Source organism: Trachemys scripta, chromosome 2 (assembly GCF_013100865.1).
Source record: "Trachemys scripta elegans isolate TJP31775 chromosome 2, CAS_Tse_1.0, whole genome shotgun sequence".
Lineage (NCBI taxonomy): Eukaryota > Metazoa > Chordata > Testudines > Emydidae > Trachemys > Trachemys scripta.
The window spans coordinates 168,143,213-168,170,123 of NC_048299.1; the positions used below are offsets into that span (position 1 = coordinate 168,143,213).

The 26,911-nt window shown below is 40.8% G+C and overlaps 1 protein-coding gene across 3 annotated transcripts in view; it reads right to left on the reverse strand.

The window, feature by feature from the left end:
- LYRM4 (LYR motif containing 4) overlaps positions 1–26,911 on the reverse strand; it is a 142,794-nt gene that overhangs the window by 55,576 nt on the left and 60,307 nt on the right. Inside the window, exon 3 of one of the 3 annotated variants that reach the window (XR_004644647.1) lies at positions 19,313–19,436. The exons of 1 other annotated variant lie outside the window; for it this stretch is intronic. The gene's annotated coding sequence lies outside the window, so the exon portion shown is untranslated. The remainder of the gene's footprint in view (positions 1–19,312; positions 19,437–26,911) is intronic. One more of the 3 variants, XR_004644648.1, reaches the window with a different exon arrangement.

The window sequence follows — 26,911 nt, forward strand, 5'->3', positions numbered from 1 at the left end:
GCTACAGGCCAAATCTTGTCCCCTTAAAGTCAGCTACAAAACCACCACTGACTTCAGAATGAGCGAGCTTTGGTTATGGATTTTTTTTTTATTTAATTTTTAATTTGGTTATGGATTTTTTTTTAAATTTCTTACATCATTTTTGGTTAAGATTTATAGGTGCAAAACCACAAAGCAAAATGCGATCACTCAACTTATCTTGTTTGGCTCATATATCCAGGTGCCTAGAAAATAAATGTAATCCAAGGGAGAATTCATATGGAAGTTTCTGATTTAGGAACTTGCCTATTTGCGGCAGTTTATAGTTCTATTTTTGAAGAGCCAAAAAAAGCAACTACAAAATAAACAAACCCCGCCACAATCATACTAATAAAAAGAGTTCTTAAGCATGAAAGGGGAAGGATTTCAATCAATAAGACTGCATTTCCACCTTTTCATGCTCTCTGTATGTGTATATATATATCTCCTCAATATATGTTCCATTCTATGCATCCGAAGAAGTGGGCTGTAGCCCACGAAAGCTTATGCTCAAATAAATGTGTTAGTCTCTAAGGTGCCACAAGTACTCCTGTTCTTTCTTCACTTAGTTTAACAATCTATGTATTATTCTGATGGCTGATCATTGCTACATAGCTCTGCCACGTAGTGCAATATAGTCAGCCTTTTAATCCTGCAGACAAAAAATGTAGGGAGTTTTCGCTTCTTTGTTATAAAGGTAGCTTTAAGAAACGTTCAGAAATACATCCAAAATTAATCAATAACTAGTAATATAATGGATTGTAAATCATGAATGCTTGAATTAAGCTCAAGGTTGAAAGTAATACACAACACACACATACCACAGGATGAAAAGAGGTTCAAATATTATTCACTAACTATAAAAGGCTGTATTTAACCAGTTGCTTCTTATAAGTTATTTTTGCATCACAGAAATAGGTCAAATTCTGATACTTTGGTCTTCTAGCTAAAAATTCTCTTCTCATCTGGGTTTACTGTATGCTCCAAATCAATACATTGGGTTTGTGATATAACTTTATAAGATTGCATTTTGGCAGTGGTGGCCAAAGACAACAGTAGTGTTGCTAGTTGCTTACTGTGGGTGGCTGGCAAAAGACAAACAAAGCCATTGAGAATAAATGTGTAAACTTGGATTGCATCTTCTTTATTGCTGATAACCTCATTTCATAACTGCAGAAATACATGTTGGTATTCGGCAACAGTTCCATTTAAAAACAAAAGTATCATTGTTGTAATGCATATTACAGAAACGTGACTCCCCAGGTGAATCTGATGCATTAATAACAACTATAGAGGCTGTCTAATGATTTTTGCAGACATGTAATGCTATTTTCAGCCATCTGTGCTACTCTTTCTTTCAGTACAGGTTTGCCAAAGCTGTAACAACATTTTCTGTGCTTTATGCCATTACACGTTTGTTAATACCAACACACCAATTAAGCATAACAGTGGTGTCACAAATACTGACTGCTGAACTATCATATTGGAAGGCACACAACTGTCTTTTATATAGCTGTAGAAAGCTGGAGTCTTCTGGCAGTGAGATACTCTTAGGCTATTCTCCTTCTCAATCTCATGGTTTTCTCTTTAGTAATAAAGATGATTCAGGAGGAAGCATGTCTAAGTGATTAGGAGCTGGGGTACAATTCCCTTCCATGCTCTGGCCCATACTCCCTTTAGGACCTTCAGCAAGTCATTTTCTCTTTATGTACCTCACTTCCCCTTCTGATCTTCCCTTCTGCACTGGGGTGTTGTGAGGACAAATAGATTAAGATAGCAAATGCTGAGATAGTAGGGTCTCGTAAGTATACAAGATAAATAGATTTACAATATACTGATTATGGGGTCCTGGATCTGATTCAGAAAAGAGCAGGAAAAAATGGGCATAATATACACTGCAAATGTGAGAGCAAAGGTCAACATTTTAACCATAAGACTGCCAGGAATAATTCATAGAGGAAAAATGTAGAGATTTCCCCATAGGAACAGATCATGATTGATTGACAGGTTGCGTGTGAACTGAAGTTGACACACCAGTCCTCTTGATTTTTTTTCCTCAACAGATGAACAAAATGAACAGCAGTTAAAGCAAGAGACAGAGAGAGAGAGAGAGAATACAGAGCATGGTTTAAATATGTTTATCCAGATCAACAATGTTCATATGAAATAATGCATCCAATTTTAGTTGCCTATCTAAAAATAAGACAGCTGAGAATTACAAGGTCCAAAGAAGGATAACACAGATGGCCAGAAGTGTATTGGGATTTACATATGAAGAATTCTGCATTGCAGAAGGATAGGTTTAGTTAGCCTGGGAAGGAGAAGTGTTAAAGGGCAAGAGATTGAGGCATTTATGGAGGATACAGTTAAAAATGATCAGTTCTTCCTTTCTGCACTGTCCCATAATAAGATAACTCAATAGCTTGAATGGCAGGTGAATTTAAAATTAATAAATAGAGTTCACTTCTTCAAAAAGAGAGCTTTGTAATTCACAGTAGCAAGTGCTCAGGTCTAATGCTGTAGGAGTCATGAAAGAACACCACTGCCATTATGTCTCTAATCAATTATACAATGTACGTAACTGTATATTATGTACGAGTATTTTGGGGTGGGGGAAGAGTAAAGGGGGGATAAAGCACCAGGCAAGATACTGGACTTGATGGACCACTGGTCTTCTAGGGATACAAATCCCATGTTTGTATTACGTACGGTACTGGAAATTTTTGTTAACTGAATAATGCCTATGTTGAGTGCTTTTTTAAAAAGTTGTACAGCAGGATTTTTAGTAATATAACAGTATACATGTCAGAAAGGGTAAATCTTCTTGAAAATGATTACCTGCATGAGCTCTCACCATATGTGATACATGCACAGAGGGGGCATGAGCTTTAACTTTCTGGATGGTGCTGTGATTGTAAACTACTTATGTCCTGGTACCCCAGCCAAGAACATATGTGCAGTGCAGCCTGAAATGCAACTGTGTCTGTGGTCCAGAAGATGTGACCTCAATGTGTCAGAGACAGAGACAAGTTTCCATGATGTCAGCTGCATCCTAGCAACTTTCTCCATAGATTCTCCACCGACTATTTGGAAGATGAAGATGCTGACAGTTTGGAAGATGCCATTCTAAAAGGGCCACCACAATCATTCTCTCCTTTGGATGACTCAGTTACCAAGTCTGTGGTGATTTCAAGAATGATGAGGATTTTCTGGGTAGACTTACCAAAGCTCTGGACCTGGAATTGTCAGAGGTGTCACAGCCGCATATCTACTAGGTCCCCCACACAAGGGGTCCAAGTACTTTCATACTCCCCTGTCACAGTTTTCTTAATGCCTTGGAAGTCCATGACACAAAATGGTTCCCCTTGCTCATTGGCAAAGTAAGTGGCCCTCCTGAATGTAATCCTGTCTGGTTATCCTTCAAAAGTGTAAAGCTAGTTACCAAGCTGTGCTTGCCAAGTACACCTTCCTTTCTTGAGACATACAGCTCCTTTGCATGATCAGCCATTACATGAACTTCTTGGCTGAGAGCTTCTAGCTTACCAGTTTAGGCACAGAAGTTAGTTGAAGATTTATCATTTGAGAGTCAAGACCTGTTCAGTGGGAAAGCAGGCGTCTCCACAAAAGCTGAAAGACTCAAATGCTATTTTAAAATTCCCAGATCCATATACTACTTTAGCCACAAAATCCTTAAAGCATCTTCTGGCCCCAGAGGTCAGAATGCCTTCCCAGCCAGAAGCACACATACCAGTAAACTGAACTCCTTGAACCCAAAAGGGCAGGATCTTTCACCAGAGATGAACATCTATATTTGGTGCTTCAGACTCTGCCACATTGGGTACAAGCACTACCTTTAAAAGACTCTCAAATCAACCTATTTCAGAACACATTTCAAGCCATCAAGCTGCTCTTTTTACATATAAAAGTTTGTGATTCTCCTTGTGTTACTGGAAAACTAAAAAGCCTCTCCTTATGTTGATGGTCACCAATGATTTCTGCTACCAGTAACAATGTTTGTTTGTTTGTTGCTGTTTTTTTGGTCCTACTGCTCATCAGGTTGCAAAGTCCCCTTTCTCTATCATCACTTATATTTGAGCCCTTCTAGTTTATTTGGTAGGTCTAAACAATCTAATAAGTGAGTAATCTGTTACACCAATGCTCCAAAACTAGCCTTCTTCCTCCTTGGGCAGACTGAGCACCTGTCCTGAACTGTTGAGTTGTCTTGAAGACCTGCACAACAAAGGTGCATTTCCTTGGTCAATTAATTGATCCCTATGTAGAGATCAAATTTCTTTTTATGTCTGCAAAGTGCTTTGGGATCCCTTGAGAGGAAAGGTGCTATCAGGTAGTAGTATTATTAACTTCAACTCCATTCAAATCATGAGAGGAAAAATCATTTTAACAAAAATTGTTAGTCTTCTAAAAAGCAATCAGAAACAATAGACAGTAACATAGAAAAATAAGAGTTACTGAACAGGTTCCTTCTAATGTGATGAGGTTTTTTCTTTCAGAAATGTGGTTCCAAATTGTAATGGTTCCATACAGCTCATGTCCCATATGTTCTGCAAATACTGATAAGTAATGTACAATACTTGTCTCCAGGTGAATGTTGTTCTTTTTAGTCAGTAGCAGGTGCTTCTCTGCATTTTCTGCTATTCCAGATCCCAATTAGTGGAACAGACATTAATTAAAAGCAGAAACCACATTCTATGGCCTTCTAACATGTGGGGAGATCTGTGTGGAAAGGACTATTGTATAATGCCATTAGAGCTTCCTGTGCATTTTTGTAGGGTTTCTTCAGATCACCACAGGCCATTAACATTTCACTTCAGGTGAGTAATGAACAATGACTTCTCCAACCAAGAAGTACAAATGTGTTACTAATGGCAACCTCACCAATCTCCTGAGCACACCCCCCCCCCTTATTTTTTTTAAATCAATTATCAAGATTTGTAATAAGAAAGGTTCTCTCTGGCATCACCTTGAGCTGTTAATGAATTAAGCCAAAGTGAAGTGCTACTCAGTGAAGTTTTCATGAGGAGCTCTGCTTAAAAATAAAAATGAAATCTTTACTCAGGAAGCAAGATATATTGCTTCGTGCTTTTCTTTACCAGAACATTTCTCATAATTGGAATAGTGCTAATTGGATATACATTTTGGATTCCAATTTTCTTTAGTTTCCCACAGAGGCCGTACCATTACATATGTATTTTGTCACTATAATTGATCAACACTACAATGCTGACCTGTAAAGTCAACATAGGAACCTTAGTTACACTAATGGAAATAGCATGAAAAACCATGAAAAAGTGCACCTCTTTCAAATCAGCAAACTAAGCAGCAGAAGCTAATGTATCTCTTTCAAGCAGAAATGCATCTCTATGGCCCATGCTTAAAAACACCACTCTCATTTATTAGCTTCTAAACCATTCCAGGATGGGCGAAATTGATGCAGTTCTGACCATCCACCTTTACCTCCAGTATAGTATTTATATAGCACCAGAATGATCTAATATCTATACTGAACCCTGAACTATAATATATCCATAATTTATGCCCGGCTTCTAAAGGAACAGGGCATGTTATTTCACAAAGGAGAAAGTAATAAAAGCTTAAATAGTTTTGTATAGCAGGCTACTCGAAACAAACTCAATTTATATTGATGTACAGCAATGACTAAAAGGCAAAGGCTAAAGGGAAAAGAGCCCTATTCATGGGAAATGTCTTATAGCATGCGGTGATAATAAAAAATACAAAAGATCTTTAGGCCCCAAGATCAATTTATTTTTAAAGCGGTTATGGGATTACTAAAGAAAAAGTCAAACTACAGTGGAATGTTTCATTTCCATTCCTGCCCCCCTCTCTTCTCTCATTTCTCACCACTGCCTACTTCATTCTACCAATTAATCCAACCTCATCCCTACTCCCTTTTAATTTCTTATCCTCTGTCTTCCATTCTTCCTCCCACTATATCCCCCATCTCCAGAGCTTCGTCCTCACTGCAATCATCAGGTACCCACCAGTATTCCCTCTAAGCTGCGTGCCGGCATGTCTGCACAAGAGGCCATCAAGGGCTGATTAGTGCAGATGCGCACACAGAGGCGTAGCCACAGGGGGTGGGGGAAGTGGGGTAAGGTGGGGGGACAGTGATGGGGAAGCTTGGGGGTGCAGGGCTACGGTGGGGAATGACGCCTCTCTCCCCAGCCCCGGGGTTGCGGCAGGGGAGTCCTCTCTCCCCGCTGCAGCCCCGGGGCTGGGGGAGTCCTTGGGAGTCAAGAGACTTTGGCTCTGCCATTGAGTTTGTGTGTGGCCTTGGGAAGTCACCTCACCCACACTGTGCCTCAGTTTCCCTATTTTCCAAATGGGAATAAAGATACTGACATTCCTCTATAAAACACTGAGATTTATAAATGAAAAGCACTAAATATTGTTGGCTTTTAGATTTGTGTTTTAAAAGGAAATTACCAAAACTAGGACTAATGGAAATATTTTTGTGACTGTTTTTGTCTGATTTCCAATTACAATTCCCTGTTATGGATTTAAACCTCCCCTAGCAGTGTTTGAAAAGCTTTTTGTGGGCAGGAAGACACGTGGTTTATCTAGGGGCTTGACCCTGAAAAGTATTATTCATATAGCTGTTACTTATGTGAGCGGCCTCATGAAATGAAGTGAGAGAACTTCATGTCAAGTTAAAGTTTGTCTGAGCCCACGTTTGTAAAGTGCTGTGTAAATTTACAGGGCTATGTGTGTTTCACTGTAATAACCAAGACATTGGAACACTGTATGTGTGCCTGAAAATCTGAAGGTGAACTTGACTGTACTACTTTAATTGTCCAAGCTGATCAAGTGTAAAAATATAAACAACATGAAGGTTGAATAGTCTATAAACCTTTTAAAATGCTTTGCACTGTTAATACAAGATGATGGTAGTAAGGAGAATTTGAGTGTTTTTAAAAATGATTTTGAGCCTTAAGGTCCTGATTTAAAAAGAAACATTTATTTTGATTTCAAATATCGCAGTATTATATTTTACATTCAGATGAGACCTTTACAGATGAAGCCCTGTCTGAACATTAAATATCTCAAGCATTTTGCGTAAGAGGAAAAGATTCTTCCTATCCAAAATTCCCCTTCTTTTTCCAAACTACTGCACAATGCTCTCCATGCTGTTGGCCTAGCTGGCTGCTGACTTTTCTCCTCAGATATGGCTGCATCTCGGTGATGCATTTATATGTATAGTTTACGAAGCATGTACTGATCCTTGTGGAAGGAGGCTGTAGGAATGAACAGATAGGTACTGCAGACGTCACCTGAAGACAGACCTTCCTTAAGACCCAGCTAGGTACTAGCAGTAGGACATTGTGACATCTTGGTGGGATAAGGGCTGCTGTGAAAGCACAGAGGTGATGGCGCACATCACCTCGATATCGGTGCTGCACATAACAAAATTCATTCCACACATGGATGGAAAAAATTAGAGGGAACATTGGTACCCATTGCCTCTTTTTCAGGCTCTCCCCAAATCTGACTTCTTCCATGAAGCCAACAAACACTAACTCACCATAATGCTGTAACTATCCTATGAGAGGCAGGGGAGAAGAAGGGAGATCTATCTTGGTAAGAATCATCTCCACCTGTCTCCTAGTGTGTTTACTGCTGTTCATCTATGCACCCTAATACTTTCCACCAATTCCATGCATTGCTATTTACCACTACTTTTTGCTTATGGGTTTTAAAGGAATTTTTAGATAGGACAGTGTTCCGATCTACGCCAACATGAATTATTTTTTCAAGTCAAAATTTGAGACACAGTATTATAAGATGGCATAAAGTATGAATGTATTACATCTATACATTTGCTTCAACCATTAATATTGTAAGAAATTCTGTGCGCAGAAGAGAATCTGGCAAGAAGTTTGTTACCCAAATTGTTGATGGATGGAATTGTTTAGCTGCGTACTGCCTCAAAGAAGGTTTAGAAATTCATAATAAAAGGGCTCAGGAGGTCAGAAAGACTGTTGTTCCCATTTGACATGGAAAGACAGAGTCAGCAGACTTCTGATTCTAGCAGAGTAAGATGCATTAGTTGAGAAAGCTCTCTTATCTATTTATTAAATGGAAGAACAACTGTAAATGCAATCTTAACATTGCATTGTTAAAATCACAATAAGTCAGGAAATGCAAGTGTCAAGGTTTTAATAGCAATGTAAATCAAGCACCTTAAACATTTTGCATGTTTTTAGTTTTTCAGTGCAGTTGCAACTAATTTTGTTTAAATTAATCTCTTACTCTAAAAAATATATGGTTTATTTCCAGTACATGCAGCAGGAATGAAATGTTTACCAAGCACTATTCTGCATTTTCCTCCACTACTTTTAAGATCATATTTTACCCTTGATCTTTGGGCTGGTCTACACTGGGGGGGGGGGAGGGGGTTGATGTAAGATACGCAACTTCAGCTACGAGAATAGCGTAGCTAAAGTCGACATATCTTATTTCGACTTACCTCGGGTCCTCACGGCAGGGGATCGACAGCCGCGGCTCCCCCGTTGACTCCGCTACCGCCACTCGCCCTGGTGGAGTTCTGCAGTCGATGGGAGCACATTCGAGGATCGATATATTGCGTCTAGACAAGACGCAATATATCGATCCCCGATACTAGACGTACCCTTAGTGTGAGACCCCCACTGGCATCAAAGGAAGTTCTGCATGCACAAAAAGAACTGAAAATGGACTTTACAGTGCAATATAAACAGACTTCGTGGTGTACACTGAAAACATATTGTCCAACAGATAGATAACCTACATATTCACATTATGTATTAGGTTAAAAGTCATACCTGTTTAAATACTGAGAAAAATATATTTTATTATTCAATTAAAAAAAAAACAGACCGGGTCTATACAAATGTAAAAATTAATCAGTGGACAAATGTGGATCTGGGGTTTAGTATGGTTATTTTGTGGCCGTAGTGATCCATTTCCCACAATAAACAGACTTCGGCACCAAATGCATTAAACATTATTTCCAGTTACAATCTCACATTTTTGCCAAGCTTCATGACAAAACATCAACTGACAACATATAATCCTCTCTCCCCACCACTATGCAACAAGGGATTGATCAAGTACTTACAAAGAATAAGTTCTTTCCACTAATTTTGACAATAAATTTTCAGTTACTTAGTGATCTTAAAATGTAAAAAAATTCCTCTCTATACAACTTTAGATAATTGCTATGTCTGCAACAGGAAGGGTAAATATGCAGGTTAGGAAAACACCAACATTGTCTTAACTGAAGGGAGTAAACCTGAAAGAATATGATCCTGCAATGTGTGCCTTTATTGATATAATAGGTGCTCATTTTAAGTGTTAGTCACTGCTAAAATAATTATTTGTAGTGCTGAAGGTTAGACTCACTGAGAAACTCAATCAGTAAAATCTTACATTACATTTGTCTTCCGGTAATTAGTCCACTGCATCTTCCTCTAGAATTACACCTCTGATCTATTTTCTGGGACCTCAGCAGGGTGTTTTCATACTCAGACTATGAAAGTGCTTATACAGCAATGATTGATGCCCTTATAGAGAGCTCTTACAGAAGCACTTTGATTTGTTTAGGATTTTTTGGTTTGGTCATTCAGCTCTAATGATCCTCTTGAAGTAACATGATGATGCTTTATAACCACAATTCACTGACACACAAGTACTTTTATGCCAACATGATGACCATTAGTGTGAAGAACGCTTGTTTAATTTACATCCAGAAACAATCACAGGTTTTACTGCAGGAATCTTAACATGCCATTCCAGCCCCCTGAACCCTCGCCCACTCAGTTTAAAGCATATTTTATTTAAGCCTGGAGAAACATTTTAGAGTTGATTGCCAACTGCCATATTAGAACTCACCATGTTACTTCATCCATTAACTAAAAAATTACCCAGATATCATTAGGTGTTAATGTAGCACTGGTATAGAAATTGGCTTTCAAAGTCAACACTGTATGGATTCACTGGGTTCTGATGCATTCAGATTTAGCCTGTTCAGCATTATAATGGGAAGACTGGGCCAGGTAGGATAATGTTGTTGGAAACTTATTGTTCATTGTCAGTTACACACTTGAGCCACAGGAGAAGCCTTGAGTTGTTATGCATGGAGAAAGCAGGGAATCATCTCAGCAGAACTAATAGTCTAAAAGCAAGGGGCAGGGACCCAGATGTTTGTAAAAGGCCACATGTCTGTACTGCTGTGGAGACAACAAAATCAGAAATAACTAAATACAATGGTGTATATTTTTGTCTCTAGGCACAGAACATTGTTCTATTAGAATTAATGAGAATGTGATACGTATGTTGTAAAGGAGAATCTGTTTTGCGGTTTAAGAACTACAGATGACACATATAACTGCGTGTATGGCTGATTAATATCTCAAAGCTGCCAGTCATCCTTATCCACCCTACCACATTGGCAATGGAGAATGGCATGGTGGAGGAGCACATGGTACGTAGTCTTGCTCAAAGCACATCTAATCTAAAACAGTGCTGTGAATGCCTGTGCACCATTAGGAAAATCTGTGTGTATGGGTATGAGATGTGTTACCGGTGTGCCAAGGGAAATCAAATGGTAGTAAACACAGCAAGTTTCTTTAGGGTAAAGATTGCCACAGCATCTTCATAAATATTTGCAGGGAGTTATTGAATGGACTATTGACTACACTATTTTTTCTCCCCTTCTGTACCCCATACCAAACATCTTTGCATCTTACCTAACTCTCTTTGGATGCAGAAGTTAGAATTTTCTCACACTAAATACTAGGGAGGGCCCCAGCATCAGGGTACAAAAGCTGCACTTCACACTTACTCTCTTTGAAGAGGCTTTCCTTACTTCTGCTTATGTTCGAAGAGTTTGGCCCACAATCTGACACATGCTTTGAGATTCTTTATGTGAAAGACACTCTAAAAATCTAAAGTTATAACATTTTTAGGATACTAAATCTATTCCAAGACCGACTTTTTTGTATTCACTGTATACTTTTTCGAAGAACAATCTGGGCGGATAAGAGAATTAATCCATTAATGTATTAAACAGAACTGGTGTAATCAATAGTCGTACACTCACTGAATATTAGAAAAGTAAAGATTATTCACCTTATGCAGTAAGTGGAGTTCTTCAAGATGTGTCTCCTTGTGGAGGCTCCATTTCAAGTGCATCCCTTGGGCGTCTAATCAGAGATTTTCGGTAGCAGTTCCTGTTTGGCCATGCATACACCCTACACATCCTCGTCCCATGCACCAAGGTTATTTAGAGCTATGTGGGTGAACTGCCCTCAGTTCCTTAGCCACTGCAAAGTCCCTTAGAGGAAACTCCTAAGCAGAGGGGAAGGAAAGCAGGTAGAGGAACACCCCTCTCTAAGAACTCCAGTTACTGTACAAAGTGAGTAACCTCTCCTTCTTCGAGTAGTGTCCTGATGGGTGCTCCACTTCAGGTGATTACTGAATAGTACCCTCAGTTGTAGTGGGGGGAGCTTCAGAGCAGAGTCAAAAACTGAAGACAAGAGTGCATTCCCAAAGGCAGCCTCTGATCTAGAAAAATGGACCATGATATAATGTTTGGTAAAGCTATGTACTGAAGTTCAAGGTGCAGCCTTGCAAAACTCCACAATGGGAACATGCTTAAGCAATGCCACAGAAGTAGAAAAAGACCCTGTGAAATCAGCTGACACCCAAGGAGGAGGCTGTATTTCAGCAGATTCAAAGCAAGAAATAGCACACCCAGAAAGCCGTCACGTGAGTCTCTGGATAGAGACTGCAGACCCTTTGAACCGGTCAGCAACTGAAATAAACAATCTGGGAGACTTTTTAAATGACTTGGTTCTGTCCAAATATAAAGGTAATGTCCAAAGTGTGTAAGGCAGCATCTCACAGGTTTGATGTGATTTCAGAAAAAAAATCTGGAAGTTGGATGATTTGGCAGATGTGAAATTCTGACGACACTTAGGGAGAAATTTAGATTGTAGACGTAAAGCAAACTTGTCCTTGAAAAAATCTGTAAAGGGTGGGTCTCCCATTAAAGCCCCCCTTTCCTTAACTCTTTGGGCAAAAGTAATAGCCCCCAAAAGGCTGTTTTAATGAATAGGTTAAGAAGAGAATACGTAGCCATCAGTTCAAAGGGAGATCTTATTGGATCCCATGCAGGGATGAGTTCTCTAATCTGAGGAAAACAGTTTCCCAACTCCTTTGGTAAATATTACTGTAATGGGATGAGCAAATACTGAGAATTTCTTCTCCGAGAAATGGAGGGCCATAACAGCCAATAAGTGAACTCTGATAGAACTCATAGATAATCCTGATTTTTTAAAAAATTCCAGCAGATAGTGCAGGACAGAAGAGAGAGAGAGAGAGAGAGAGAGAGAGAGAGAGGAAAGAGCAGATGAAAGATGCTACTGGTCACACCAATGGTGGAATCTCCTCCATTTTTGAATTCCTTGTAGAATTTTTCCTAATGTTGTACAGCAGCTGCTGTACCTCTGCAGAACAGGAAGTCTCTATTTCTGTGAACCATTAAGGAACCAAGCCTGGAGGCAGAGAATTCCCAGATTGGGATGGAGAGTCTGACCAGCATCTTGTGAGAGGGAATCAGGAATGGACAGAAGACTGATCGCTGGACAAAGGACAAGGTGAATTAGGTAAGGGTACCAGGCCTGTCTGGGCCACAGTGGGACTATTAGTATGACTTTGGCCAAACTCCACTCTTGAGCAAAACTGTCTGCACTTCCTGTTGGTGGCAAAAAAGTCCACCTCTGGAAACCCCCGGGTCAGAAAAAGATGATTGAGAGTCCAGAAGTATAAGCCCCACATGTATCTTGGGAGAAGTGCCTGCTGAAAGCCTCAGCTGTGGTGCATTGTATGCCGGGAAGGTAAACTGTTGAAATGAGGACATGATTGTCCAGACAGCAGTTCCATAGCTTTATTGCTTTGGCACAAAGAGAAGAGGATCTCACCACCTGCCCTCCCCCTTGTTGATGCTCCCACACTATGGGGCTGACCTAACAGATTCTAGTTTTAGGAAGCAATTGCACTTCTCTGTAACTGAACTAGTGAAGGTGACAAACTGCTTGGTCTCTATGCAGAAAGAGAGAAGAGAAAGAATGATGTGTACATTCTGCAGGCAGGCTCGGGAATATGATTGGCACTGGCTGTAGAGGAAGTTATACTGTCATTTCTCTCCTCCGATCAAAAGCAGCAAATGTTTGCTTTTCTACAGCTATTGAGACACAGAGGAGACTCAGGAGATTAAGTATAACTGGTGAAAAGCAGCAACAACCAGTGTTCTCGTTGAGTTGTGTTTCCCCTTCCCTCCCACCGTTTAAGATAACAAAATACAGATCAGTATGGATGCTAAATACTGGCTAGAAATACAGATTGGAATAATATTCAAAGTGAAATGAAGACAGCCAGATCTAATAATTGCTGTCACTTAGCGTTATATCGAGGTAGAGGTGTATAGGAAACACTTGGCCTCAGCAGTAAGCTCAGTTGCTTCTCTCGTATCCCTGTGCAGCCTCTCAGTTTGATTCCTGACTCCTTTTCCCATGCATGAATGACTAAATTACAACTTGATATAGAGACCATGTTTGACAGTTTGCAAGCAGATTTATTCCCCATGGTTAAGATTCATCAGTCCAATTCCTCTTTGAAATAACTAATAATTCAAGACTCTGACATCAGAACCATCTGACCCAATATAATCTTGTTGAGATCATAGCCCTGAACTATTAAATTGTAATTTATCACTAGTCAACACAGAGCATTGATTACTGTAACTTGTAGGAGAGTCTGAGGGAAGATGGAAAGTAATTGTAAAATAAGCAAATACTTTTTATCATTCCAATATATTTGTTTAAACAGTGGTAGAACAAATATGCACAATGAGAAGGAAATTCCTACTGTTATTTCAGGAATGCTCTAAAACTATTACTTACGGTGTTAATGTGGACGTATGCCAGTTTAGATAGGATATAAACCATTGCTCTCTAATTTGCTCTTTTCTTCAATGTTTTAAGTTAATTTAGTATTCTTGAAAGGTGCTTTATATCCCTGGGGACTAAAGTCCTCTTTTTATTCACAGAATAATTACACTACTGGCAGTAGCATCATAAATTATTCACATTATCCTGACAATGTATTTATAAACCTGATCTGGAGGAACCAACTCTCAGTGTGAGAGGTGAAATTAGTTTTTATGCTTGATAATTAATAATACTTAGTTTTTATATAGCTCTTTTATTTCTTTGTATTTGTTAAGTATTTAAGTGGAAAATTTAAAATTGACATTTCAAAAGGTCAGTGAAAAACATGAAATTAAAACCTCCAATCTGTTTTTTTCTGCTTACTGAGCATGCACTTTGAAATGCTAGGAGAAAAGTGTATGTGTTTGTGTGACTTATTTCACTGAGGTAGGGCCTGGCTGGAGCCAGCTGGCTTGTTCTGGGAAAAAGCAGCAACCAGACTGGTATAGTCCTGGCTGTGACAGTGATGTGTGGCATTGAAAGTGCTACAATATCAACTTGGTTAGCTTGTCAAAGGCATCCTGGCACTGCTATAATGTATACATAACTTCCTTCAAACTGTAGGGTCCCAGCTGGCATCTTCGCTAGTAGTTTCAATAGAATGAATGAATGGTGAGTTGGGTGGAAAAGATGGATTCTGAACCCAAACTCCTGGGCTGCAACATGTGGTAGGGGTGACCTGATGGATCTACTGGTACATAAAACCAGTGCTTAGATAGTGAATACATGTTATATAAGTTGGCATTTATTATAACAGGCACTTGGTTATACAGTAGTTACGGTTGCAGAATAGTTTCATTAGAACCCCTTCCCTTCCTCCCTCAATAATAACTTTTATAAATATTCACCATTTTGGTTGAAAATTTTCAGACTTGATCTGTTCTCAAAGGAATAAGTCTAAGAAAGATCCATTCAGACATTTCCAAGTACAGCAAGAACAAAAAGCAAACGATAGAAGAACACTTTCCCCATTTAAAAAAGTTTGCAACCACACTTAAAAAAAAAAAAAAAAGAGGACTATAGCAATTATGGTTGAAATATGAAACTTGACATGTATACAGATCCTCCCTGAGAACTAGTTAAATGTCACTTGAATGTATTACCCTTTGTTATTAATAGGTACTATAGAATATACTGGATGTGCAATGTGGACAAATTAATACAGCTGTAGCAATCTTTAAAAAAAACAGGAAGTACATCACTACCTCGATATAACGCAACTCGATATAACACGAATTCTGATATAACACGGTAAAGCAGTGCTCCGGGAAGGTGGGGTGGGGCTGCGCACTCCGGTGGATCAAAGCAAGTTCAATATAACGCGGTAAGATTTTTTGGCTCCCAAGGATAGCGTTATATCGAGGTAGAGGTGTACTAGAAGTTGAGTGCGTGATCTCAATATCTTGATGTGGTATTATTAACACTAGCTTTTTTCAATGTAATTACATTTAAGGGGGAAGCAAAGTTTCTGTTTAAGTTTATTTGATTACATGACAATAAAGGGACACTGTCAACTTGAAATCAGTTTTTTAAAAAGTTAAAAACCATACTAGGCACTACTCTTAAGTCGCCCCTCCCAATTTTTAAAATAATATATATTTTTTTAAGTTTCTCTCTCTCAGCTGTTGCAGTGTGAAAGATCCACACAATAACACAGGAAGCCAGCTGAATGAAACTGAAAACAAAATACTGTCAAATGCAGAAAGAAAAACATTTAAAAAAATAGATAATATTTTTCTTTAACCTCTTTGTTATTTTAATTGTAACAGTCACAAAGGTAAAAAAAAATCAGAAATTTGATTTAAGTTAATGCTGTTGCTTTAACATTTTTGTTGATCAGTATTTATCTATAAACGTAATGCGCAAAAGCCTCTGAAATACCCTCTCTCCATGCTCTTGGCAACTGTGTTTACCCACATTGCCAACAGATGCCAAGCTACAAGGTTGCTTTCTGAACGTTACTGCTAATAAGATGACATGATTATAACTATGTATATCACCAGTATACATAGTAGACACTGACAATTTAAGTGTACTCTGCTTTTATATGTCTACATTTGGTAACACACCAGTAAGACAGGTGAATCAAGAGTCAAAGCCCATTATTCACCACCTGTACAAACCAAGAGCTAACTGCATCAACATCATGCAAATCAAGACTTGATCCTGCACACTGGTGTCTTAAAAAATGCCAGCTTAAACAATAACCCCCTGTATTAAGCTAAATTTAATACTTCAAGTTTTCTATACATATGTCCTCTTCCCCCATTTATTCCTATCATAAAAAGTGTGTCAAATTAACTTTTTCCAATACTTAAAATTCATCTGTTAAATCTCCCTTTTAAAAGCATTTTAAGTATACTTTAAATATAACGATACTGTAATTTTCCAACACATGAGTAAAGTTTTATTAATACTACTGATTTGAATGCATTGCTGAGAAGAGCAGGTTTTAGCTCTGTACATCACTTTTAACAACCAGATAGCTGATGATGCTTTTTGATGCGATTCCCAGTGATTCTAGTAATCAGAGTCAGGTAGATGTAGGAGATTTTCAGATCAGTCATCAACAGGATGAAGATTACTCTACTCCAGGAGCAATTCTGCATCAAAAATTAAAAATTCTGCACACAATATTTTAAAATTCTGAAAATTCTGCATTTTTATTTGTCAAAATAACACAATATAATCATGCCAGTTTCAATTATTTTGGTAATTTATTTCAAAATACCTGTTGGCAACTATGTCTGTAAAAATACAGACAACAAAAAAGGGCCAGGAAATGTTTTTTGACAAACAGATTCCTTACTAGGCATATTAATACAGAACTCTGAGTAATAATTCATTTAAACTACAATACAGAACTGTACTTCCCGGACCCCTCAGAAGCAGTGCAAACACTTGGGGAAGTCAGGAGTAATGAAGGAATGGAGGGACAGGAAAGTAATTGCTGGAAGGAGTCTGGGTGTGAATTTGGAGGGTGGTTGGGTGTGGGTAGGAGAAGTATGGAACAGGGGTTTTTTGGGCGGGGAGGGATTGTTAGGGAGCCTCCATCATACAGATCCTGTCTGATCCCTGACCTCTTTCATTCAGTCAGGCACATCTGCCCCTGAACCCATGTGTCCCTGCATCAAGGGTGCCAGAGCCTTCCCAAACATGGGGGGACTGGGGCCCCCTGCCCTCATGAGGCCCTGCCCTTGCCCCTCCTCTCCCCCCGGAGTTCCCTCCTCAGCCAAGCTGAGCTGGGGAGCCTGCTCCTCCCACCTGGGGTGGCCTAAAGCAGGCCCCACACCCAGGGCAGGTGGAGGGACCAAGGCTCCCCACAGCTGCTCTCTCAGCTCTGGCCAGGGGTCGGGTGGCCTTGGAGCCGAAGCCCGGCCATGATAAGAGCCATGTGGGCAGCTGTGGGGAAACATGGCGGACCCTTCGAGCAGCCCCCGGGCTATGTCCTCGCCTCCCCGCCCAGGGCAGGTGGAGGGTACGCAGCTGCCATGGAGTCTCAGACCCTCCACTTGCCCTTGGCTAAGCGGGAACATGGGGTGGGGGCTGCTCTCAGCCCCCCTGCACCACGGGCAGGTGGAGGATCTGTGTGCGGGGCTCCCATATCTACCCGGGCTCCATGCTGGCATGACCAGGGGGTGGGGCCTCACGGGAAGAGGGCAGGCCCTGCTCCAGCAAAAAGTGGGAGGGCCAGGCCCGTCCACTTTCAAAAAGTGGGAGGGCCCTGCCCGCACCTCCAGTTCCGGTGCCCCTGCCTGCACCCCCGATCCCTATGTGTCCTTGCACCCCCACTCAGCCACCCTACCTCACCCCATCCCCATGTATCCCATCATCCCCTCTCCAATCCCCATATGTCCCTACACCTCCCTCCCCGTCCCCATCTGTGTCTGCACCCCCACTCCCATTCAGCCTCTGCTTCAGTCCGTGCCTCCCCCAACTATCCCTTCTGAACAGTGGCGTAGCCAGGTTCTAAGAGCATGGGGAGCGAACACATAAAAAAAGGCGCCACCCACTGCGAAGCAGCGAAGAAGAAAAAAAAAAAAAAAAAGAAAAAAACAAGTCTTGCCGCCGAAGACTGAAGAACCCGCTGCGCCGAATTACCCACCGCCGAATTGCCACCGAAGACCCGGAGCGACTGAAGCACCCGCTGCCGAATAGCTGTCGAAGACCCAGAGCTGCTTGTGGGAAACCCGTGCTGGATTAGTCCTCAGCCAAGCGCAGCCGGAGCCGCAAAGTAGCAGGCACCCACCAATGGGCACAGGGAGGAGTGTCACCCAGCTGCCACAAAGCGAGGGCAGGGGGAGCAGGAGAAGCACCGGCCGCAGGAGCCGCCGCCGCAAGATGCACGCAGCGGAGCCTGAAGTGAATGCTGCCAAAGACCCGGACACACTGGGATGTGCCGAGTGAGTGCTCAGGGGAGTGGCTGCTCCCCCAACTCCCTCCCTAGCAATGCTACTGCTTCTGAACCCCAGTTTGTGACCCTGTAACAGCCCCATGTGTGCCGTGCTGTCCATTCCCCCATATACCATGCCTCCTGACCTGGCCCCGTGGGCAGGGTGCTGTGAGAAAGGCAGCCTCTTTGTCTTCCCTATCCCCAGCTGGGGCTGCTCCTATCTGGGAGCAGCTGCTCTCTGTTCTGGCACCATACTGGCCCCTGGTGGATAAAAGGAGTAACTGCAGCACCATTCTGACAATATTTTCTGTTGGGGGGAAAAAATTCTGTGCGGCACATGAATTCTGTGCATGCGCAGTGGTGCAGAATTCCCCCAGTAGTATTGCATTCAGCAGGACTAACACAGCCTTTGATAACTTGAAACAGCAAAGCTCAATGTTCATAAACAACCAACCCCATAAATTGACCAATGGCAGGAAGAATCCCACTTCTAGCTCATTTCTTTGCTCTGGTTGTGTGAACAGCCCTAGTATTAAAAAATAAATTAATTTTGCAATAGCCCTTCTATATACAAATAACTTTTTTCTTTAAAATCCTTTTCTCATCATACCCGGCTAGGTGCCTCAGTGTGCATTGTGCTGGATGATGTCAAAACCACCATGCAATTTTCCTTGGTCATGGAGTCAACCCCATGTATAGTAGGTCTGATAAGTGGCTTTTTAATATTATATTGCGCTTTTCCCCCTAAATTTATTTTATAAATATTTTATATGGTGTTGAATATGAAATAAATTAAAAGCTGTGCAATATAATAAAGAAAAATGCCACTTACCTAACCTCTCATAACGTAGTCTACAGAGTTCAGAGAGGTCTGTCTCTCACCAGCATGCTAACATGCTGGGGTGTCGGAATAGACCACTGAACCAGTCATGAGACAATGAAGAATGTCATGTAACCTAAAAGGAAAAAAAAATATAAAGGTCTTTAAAAAAAACCAAAGGGGTAAAAATAAGTGGGCGGATTCTTGGGGGTTGTTATAATAATTAAATTATAAATTAATAAATGAATTATAAGTTATAAATTAATACAACTGGGCATTCATCATACATACATTACTGAAGTTGATATTTTAGCAATGTCATTTGTGGTTCACCTTGAATAATTCTACTTTTATTAGTTCAGTGTTTTATTTTTCCTTTTAGTGAAGCAGAAAAAAGGTTTAATTTTCTAAATCAACACAATTCCTGCAACATTTTCTTAAGTGAGCTCTTCACGAAGAGATGTTTTTCTAAATGTGGCTATAAGTTTCCCAGTGATCAAAAGAGCAAAACCAAGCAGTTTGATGATTCCAATATATTCATTTTTAATCCATCTACATCTCATCTAAGGGGAAGATTCTATCAAAATAAGGTGTCAAAAACAATTAAACTGGGCTACCAAAAAAATTTGATTGTAAATCTCAGTGTGTTCTGACCTGAAAGATTCTTTGTAGTGACCCCTTAACTCCTGGGGGAATTCGGTGCATCTGCAGATGTGCATAATTCATCTTTCCCCCATAATTTCCCCTCCCCCCGCCAGGATAAAATACATTCTGTCCAAGAAGTGCTGCAGTTCTGCCTTTTGCCCACCAGAGTCTGCTGTGGCGCCAGAACAGCAAACTGAATGAACACAGATGGCTGTTTTGGTGCCACAGTGGCCTCTGACGGGCAAAAGGCGGAACTGCAGAACTTCTTGGACGGAATGTATTTTATGTGTGGGGAAAAAAAATTTCTATGCATGCCCAGTGTTGCAGAATTCCCCCAGGAGTAGAAATTCATCACAGCACCCTGCCCATGGAGCCTGGTTAGGACAGAGTGGGAACACAGAGCTGCTAGGGAGTCACAGACTGGGGTTCAGAATGGTAGTAGGGGGACAGACTGGAGTTTGGGTGTGTGGAGATGGGGTAGATGTGTCTGATTGAATGGGAGAGGCTTGGGGTTAGCCAGGGTGTGCATGGGGGAAGCTTCCCAACTCCCTAACAACGCATCCCCCCCCCCCCAAAAAAAAACAAAACAAAAACAAAACTTAGAATCTTAGAATAGAATCATAGAATATCAGAGTTGGAAGGGACCTCAAGAGGTCATCTAGTCCAACCCCCTGCTCAAAGCAGAACCAATTCCCAGCTAAATCATCCCAGCCAGGGCTTTGTCAAGCCGGGCCTTAAAAACCTCCAAGGAAGGAGACTCCACCACCTCCCTAGGTAACGCATTCCAGTGTTTCACCACCCTCCTAGTGAAAACTTCTCCCACCCACACCCACCAGGTTCACTCCCAGGCTCCTTCCCTCTCCCTCAGCTCCTCTGTTACCCCTGACCCCCCAAACCTTTGCACTGCTTCTGACAGGTGCAGGAAATACAGCTCTGTACTGTAATTTAAAAGAATTACTCAAAGTTCTGTATTAATATGCCTAGTGAGGAATCTATTTGTAAAAAAAAAAATAAAATAAAAGAATTGTCAGAATCTTTTTTTGTCTGTATTGTTACAGACATACTTGCTGACAGATATTTTGAAATAAATTACCAAAATAATTGAAATTGGAATGTTTATATTGTGTTATTTTGACAAATAAAATATGCAGAACTTTGCAGAATTTTCAAATATTGTGTGCAGAATTTTTATTTTTTTGGTGCATAATTCCCCCAGGAGTACCCCTTTGACACTATTTATGTGTTCAAAGATGCCATAGTAAAAATTAAAATTTCATTTAGATAGTGTCCCAGCCTCAAAGGCTTGTGGGTGTTTAATACAATACAATAAATAAAATCTACTAATAAAAGACAACATGGCCCAATAGCTGCAGAAGAGAGGAGTGCAGGCAGAGACAGAAAACCATATCTTATCACACGCCCTAGACTGCTTTTTTACATAAAAATTATGTATTGGAAAAACAAAAATCACACAATACAATATTCAATCATCTTGATAAACAACAATATAATATGCGGTATCGTTAGTGCTATAAAAACAAAGCTGTTGGGAGATCTGGTTCAAGTTTGCCTTCTTAAGTATAGCCAAACCATCCTTGAATTGTATTCAGTAATCATGCTCCACAGGCCTCTAAAGCCCAAGACATCATTTGGCAAGATGTTAAAAACTACTACATTCCTTCCATCCATATTCTAACTATACTATAATCTGTTAGTTCCAACAAGGCAGGTCTGTCTGTCTCGTCTTTATTTCAAGTGTTCACAAGAACTAGAACAACAATTAAGCAATCAGCAATTGTGAACAACGTTATTATGCAGGAAGAACCTCAAGGATCCAAAGATCTCATTGCACAGCTAGTATCACACCAGCAGTCCTAGACTCTTTTTTTTATTTACACCAGCTGAAAATCCGGCTTTGATTGCCACTTAAATGGTAGAATTATGTTACTATATCTATGGTTAGGTCCCGTGATGGTGCTGCTGGTGTAGATATGCTTAAGGTTGGCAGGTTGTCTGTGGGCGAGGACTGGCCTGCCTCCCAAAGTCTGTGAAAGTGAGGGATCATTGTCCAGGATGGGTTGTAGATCACTGATGATGCGTTGGAGAGGTTTAAGCTGAGGACTGTAGGTGATGGCCAGTGGAGTTCTGTTGGCCATCACCTACAGTCCTCAGCTTAAACCTCGCCCACAGACAACCTGCCAACCTTAAGCATATTCTCACCAGCAACCACGCACCACACCATAACAACTTTAACTCAGGAACCAACCCATGCAACAAACCTCGATGCCAACTCTGCCCACATATCTATACCAGCAACACCATCACGGGACCTAACCAAATCAGCTACAACATCACCGGCTCATTCACCTGCACGTCCACCAATGTTATATATGCCATCATATGCCAGCAATGCCCCTCTGCTATGTACATTGGCCAAACTGGACAGTCACTACGCAAGAGGATAAATGGACACAAGTCAGATATCAGGAATGGCAATATACAAAAACCTGTAGGAGAACACTTCAACCTCCCTGGCCACACAATAGCAGATGTAAAGGTAGCTATCTTACAGCAAAAAAAACTTCAGGACCAGACTCCAAAGAGAAACTGCTGAGCTCCAGTTCATTTGCAAATTTGACACCATCAGATCAGGATTAAACAAAGACTGTGAAAGGCTATCCAACTACAGAAGCAGTTTCTCCTCCCTTGGTGTTCACACCTCAACTGCTGGCAGAGCACCTCACCCTCCCTTATTGAACTAACCTCGTTATCTCCATACTGATTTATACCTGCCTCTGGAGATTTCCATTACTTGCATCTGAAGAAGTGAGGTTCTCACCCACAAAAGCTTATGCTCCCAATACTTCTGTTAGTCTTAAAGGTGCCACAGGACCCTCTGTTGCTTTTTAAAGATTCAGACTAACACGGCTACCCCTCTGATACAAATAACTTGTTCAACATCATAGAAGTCTGGCAAAGCTGAGATGAAAACTTGGAGGTCGGACTTCCAGTCCTCTTTTTGACTACATCATCTGGCATAAGTAAGTGAACCCAATACAATCATTTCAAGTAGCAAGAGCTTCCACTGGGGGGAGGGAGAGGAATGCAGTGGCAGGGAAATTGCATCAGCTTGATATCCATAACACTAGCTTAATTTTATCAAAGCTATATAAGTGGTTTTCATCCTCAAAGGATGAATACTTTCCACTATTATGTTCTTCACATTTATTTTTTAGCAATGGTAATTGTGTTCTGTGCATCTATTATTTTATGTTGGCATTTAGCACAGATTGCTTCAGGAATATGACCACTGGGTGTACACAGATTCCAGAATTCCTAATAAAAAGACAGAAGACTGTGCCATGGGCTACCTGAGCCACTGGGGGAGAGGGGGTGAGAGTGGGAGGGGAATGAAACAGAATCAAGAGGCATGTTAAATGGAAAAATTATTACCAAAAATAAACACAGAACTACTTTACCAATTTCTTCACTGCAGCAGTGAGGGCCTTGAAAGAAATACATTCAGATGAGGAAGGACCACAAGCAAATGATGAACTCGATTTTACAAACTGCCAAAGCCTTTGCGAATACTCAGGAAAAGGTGCAGTAAATTTAAAGCACACAGGTATTATTGCTCATTGATTCTTCCCTTTGTATACATACATATGACCATCCAATAAGGTGCATTATACTGGCCAGATTTATTGTCCAAAAATATTACTGTGGAAAACGTGTCTCTGTTTAGTTAATATGGACTCCAGATTAAATAAAACCAACCAGGGAGTCATTATCCACTGTAATTTTTCTAGATCTGGTTTTAGAAAATGATGACTGAAAACAGAGAAAATGTCCAGGTAGGTTTGTTTAAAGTGACTTAGAATTCATGTGGTGTTAATGCTTTCCGCTTATATCACTGCATATTTATGCTTTCTTTGGTTCACTTCTTGGTGGCCCATAGTAGAAGGGAGACAAAGTAGCCTGTGTGGCTACACACTATGGAAAGATAGAATGCAAACATTAATTGACACCGCTGGATTTTTTTTCCCTGGAACTTTCTTTTACTTATGAATTTCACTGCTAATTATTCCACTGATTTATCTCTAACTGTATGCAGTCACAATCCAAATAAACCTTCAGAAGTCAAATAAACCTTCCCTCCCCACTCCCCGAAGTTACTATGTGCTAATATAACCACAAATAAACGTGGATGAGTAAAAAAACAACAACCAGAAACCAAAAACCTGAATTCAACTCAAAGTTGAATACTAAAAGTAGACTATGATTTCTACAAGATGTGCGTTTCTAAAGAATGATCACAAACTTCAGTTTGCAACAGTACTCCGTAGTGTTTTTATTATGAATATGTGTTTTCTACAACATGGGTTTTGGAAACAGCATCTCAGCACGATTATAATCACAGGTTTCTGAACATTATAAGAGAGCATAGGAATATTGATATCAAATGTGTCATCATGTCAGACTCCTCTTCTCAGGGTCTGAATCTCCCCAAGTATGTTGCTGCCCTGTTAGGTCCACAAACACATTTATATGTGGCCTGGAGACATAAGCTGGGGAAAACTGCCAACTGGATTGAGGCAGATGTGGCTTTACCAGGTCTTATAGCCATTTGTCTCTTAGAGCATTGTTTCTGAACCTGAGTTCTTGAGTCTGTTTTCTAAAATTTGACTTAAGGAACAATAAGCTCGTGCTTTCCTAAAGAGAAGAAAGGGGAGCAGACTACTTCGACAACTGTGTCAACTAATAGTGCTACCATTTTCCACTCTTGGGTATTGTGTCTTTTCAGGCTTGAGCTAAGATGATTAGAGGATGGAAAATTTTGGAGGAAAACAGAAAAAGAAAAGGCTGACCATACATAAGGGGCTCTGGGTGAATTAATACACAGCACAGAGTGAAGAAAGAAGAAAATGCCGAGTCTGAGAGAAATATGTACAATGATTTAGGCATGCGGATAGGACAGAAAAAGTAGCTCCTTTAGGCATGCAATACTTGAACATGCAGACTTTTCTGAGTTTGAGTAGGAGCAGAGGGCTGCATTAAAGCAGATGGAATTTTCACAATTTCATTTGCAGTCCACCTTTAAATTGATCAAAGGGTGAATTATGATCCCATGAAAGACCAACACAAAATTCCAGTGGACTTCTACAGGGCTTGGATTTGGCCCTCCTTTCACCAGTCCAATGATCTATTTTATTTTACTATTTGGTATAACTGCACTTGATTCTTTTAACAACAGAATTGTTCCCATAACAGAGATCATTTAAATGAGCTCCAATTACATATAGCAATTTTCCTAATTTTGATTTATACTGACTGCCCTGTTAATAAGCAATTATCAAGCAGTACAGTGCCTGTATTGCATTCATTTTTAATCTGAAGATACAATATTTTTAAAGGAAGATTCAATTTACCAAAACCAAGAGGTCAAAACTGGGCTCAGCGGGTGGGGGTGGGGGGGGGGAGGGGGGGGGGGGGCAGAGAAACAGGAACTGGGTTGTTATAGAGGTTTCTTTAACTCTCTACTCCTAGGGAAATTTGTGTGCGTGTCTGTATTGTTACAAACATACTTGTTGACTGGTATTTTGAAAGAAATTACCAAAATAATTGAAACTGGTGTGATTATATAGTGTTATTTTGACAAATAAAATTTGCAGAATTTTAAAATATTGGCACAGAATTCCCCCAGGACTAATATTTGTATTAAGATACAGGGTCATATTCCTTTATGAGTTTGAATTTAATTATGAGAATACTTAGAGCTTGGATAGGCTTTTCAAAATATTGAATCCAGGCAAATAAAACAAATGATTGGTAGGCCTTCCACCTAAAGGGAGGATGTGTTTCATTGATGTTATTAGACTTTGTATAATGCTTTGGGAATTTTCAGAATAAAGATGATAGAGATATGTAAGTTATGATGATTGGGATGCAACAGTCAATCTATCCTTATTGTCAAAACTCCTTTTAGGATCTATTTAGGAATAACCAAACTATCTGTAAGAAGATGTGCAAGCGAGATACTGAGATATTGAGCTCTCAGGTGCAGGGGCTAGGTCTAAATTGTTTAAATTTGGGACCGAAAGTTGGGCTCCTAAATCCTTATTTAGAAATTTAAATAAGTGGCCTAATTTTCAGAAGTGCTGAGTGGTTTTCATTCAGGTCAAACATTAGACACAGCTAGCTTCAGAATAATGGACAAATGCATCATCTGAAATCCTGCAAGAGGGCTGAAGGAAGGGTCCTGTCAGGAAACTATTTAAAACAATATGTGCTAAATAGCATCTTAATCAAGTAATTTGTTTAGCTTAACAAAGGACAGCATGATTGATATTTTTATGGTTAATACAGCAAAAGCTCTTATCTGGCACTTCACCAACCGGCAAGCTCTATAAACCAGCATTTCTGATCTGCACTGAAAGTCTGGTTTATAATGTGGTTGGTGTGGGGCTAGCAGGGGGCTGGGCTGTGGGAGAGGCTGCGGGGTGAGCTCTTGAAGGGAGTTTGGGTCCTGGAGGGGGCCTAGGGCACAGGGCTTCTGGGTGCCGGATGGGGGGACGCTCACCTCCGGTGGTTCCCCGTCCCTCCTGTTGCTGGCGGAGGCACAGCCAGATGACTCTGCAGGCATGGTGCCTCCCTCCCCCCTCCCCGAGTGCTGAATCTGCAGCTCCCAGCCCATTGGCCGGGAACCGTGACCAATGGGAGCTGCAGGGGGCAGCTCCTGCAGATGGAGGCAGCATGCCTGGTTGCAGAGCCGCCTATCCGTGCCTCCGCCAGGAGCAGCAGGGACGGGAAGCCACTTGCAGGGAGCCACTGGAGATGAGTGCCCCCCCATCTGGCACCCTAAGTCCCCTCCCATGCCCCAACCCTCCTCCCGGACCCAAACTCCCTCCCAGAGCCCGTGCCCCGCAGCCCCTCCCACGCCCCGCTGGATCCCCCCCCCACTCCAAA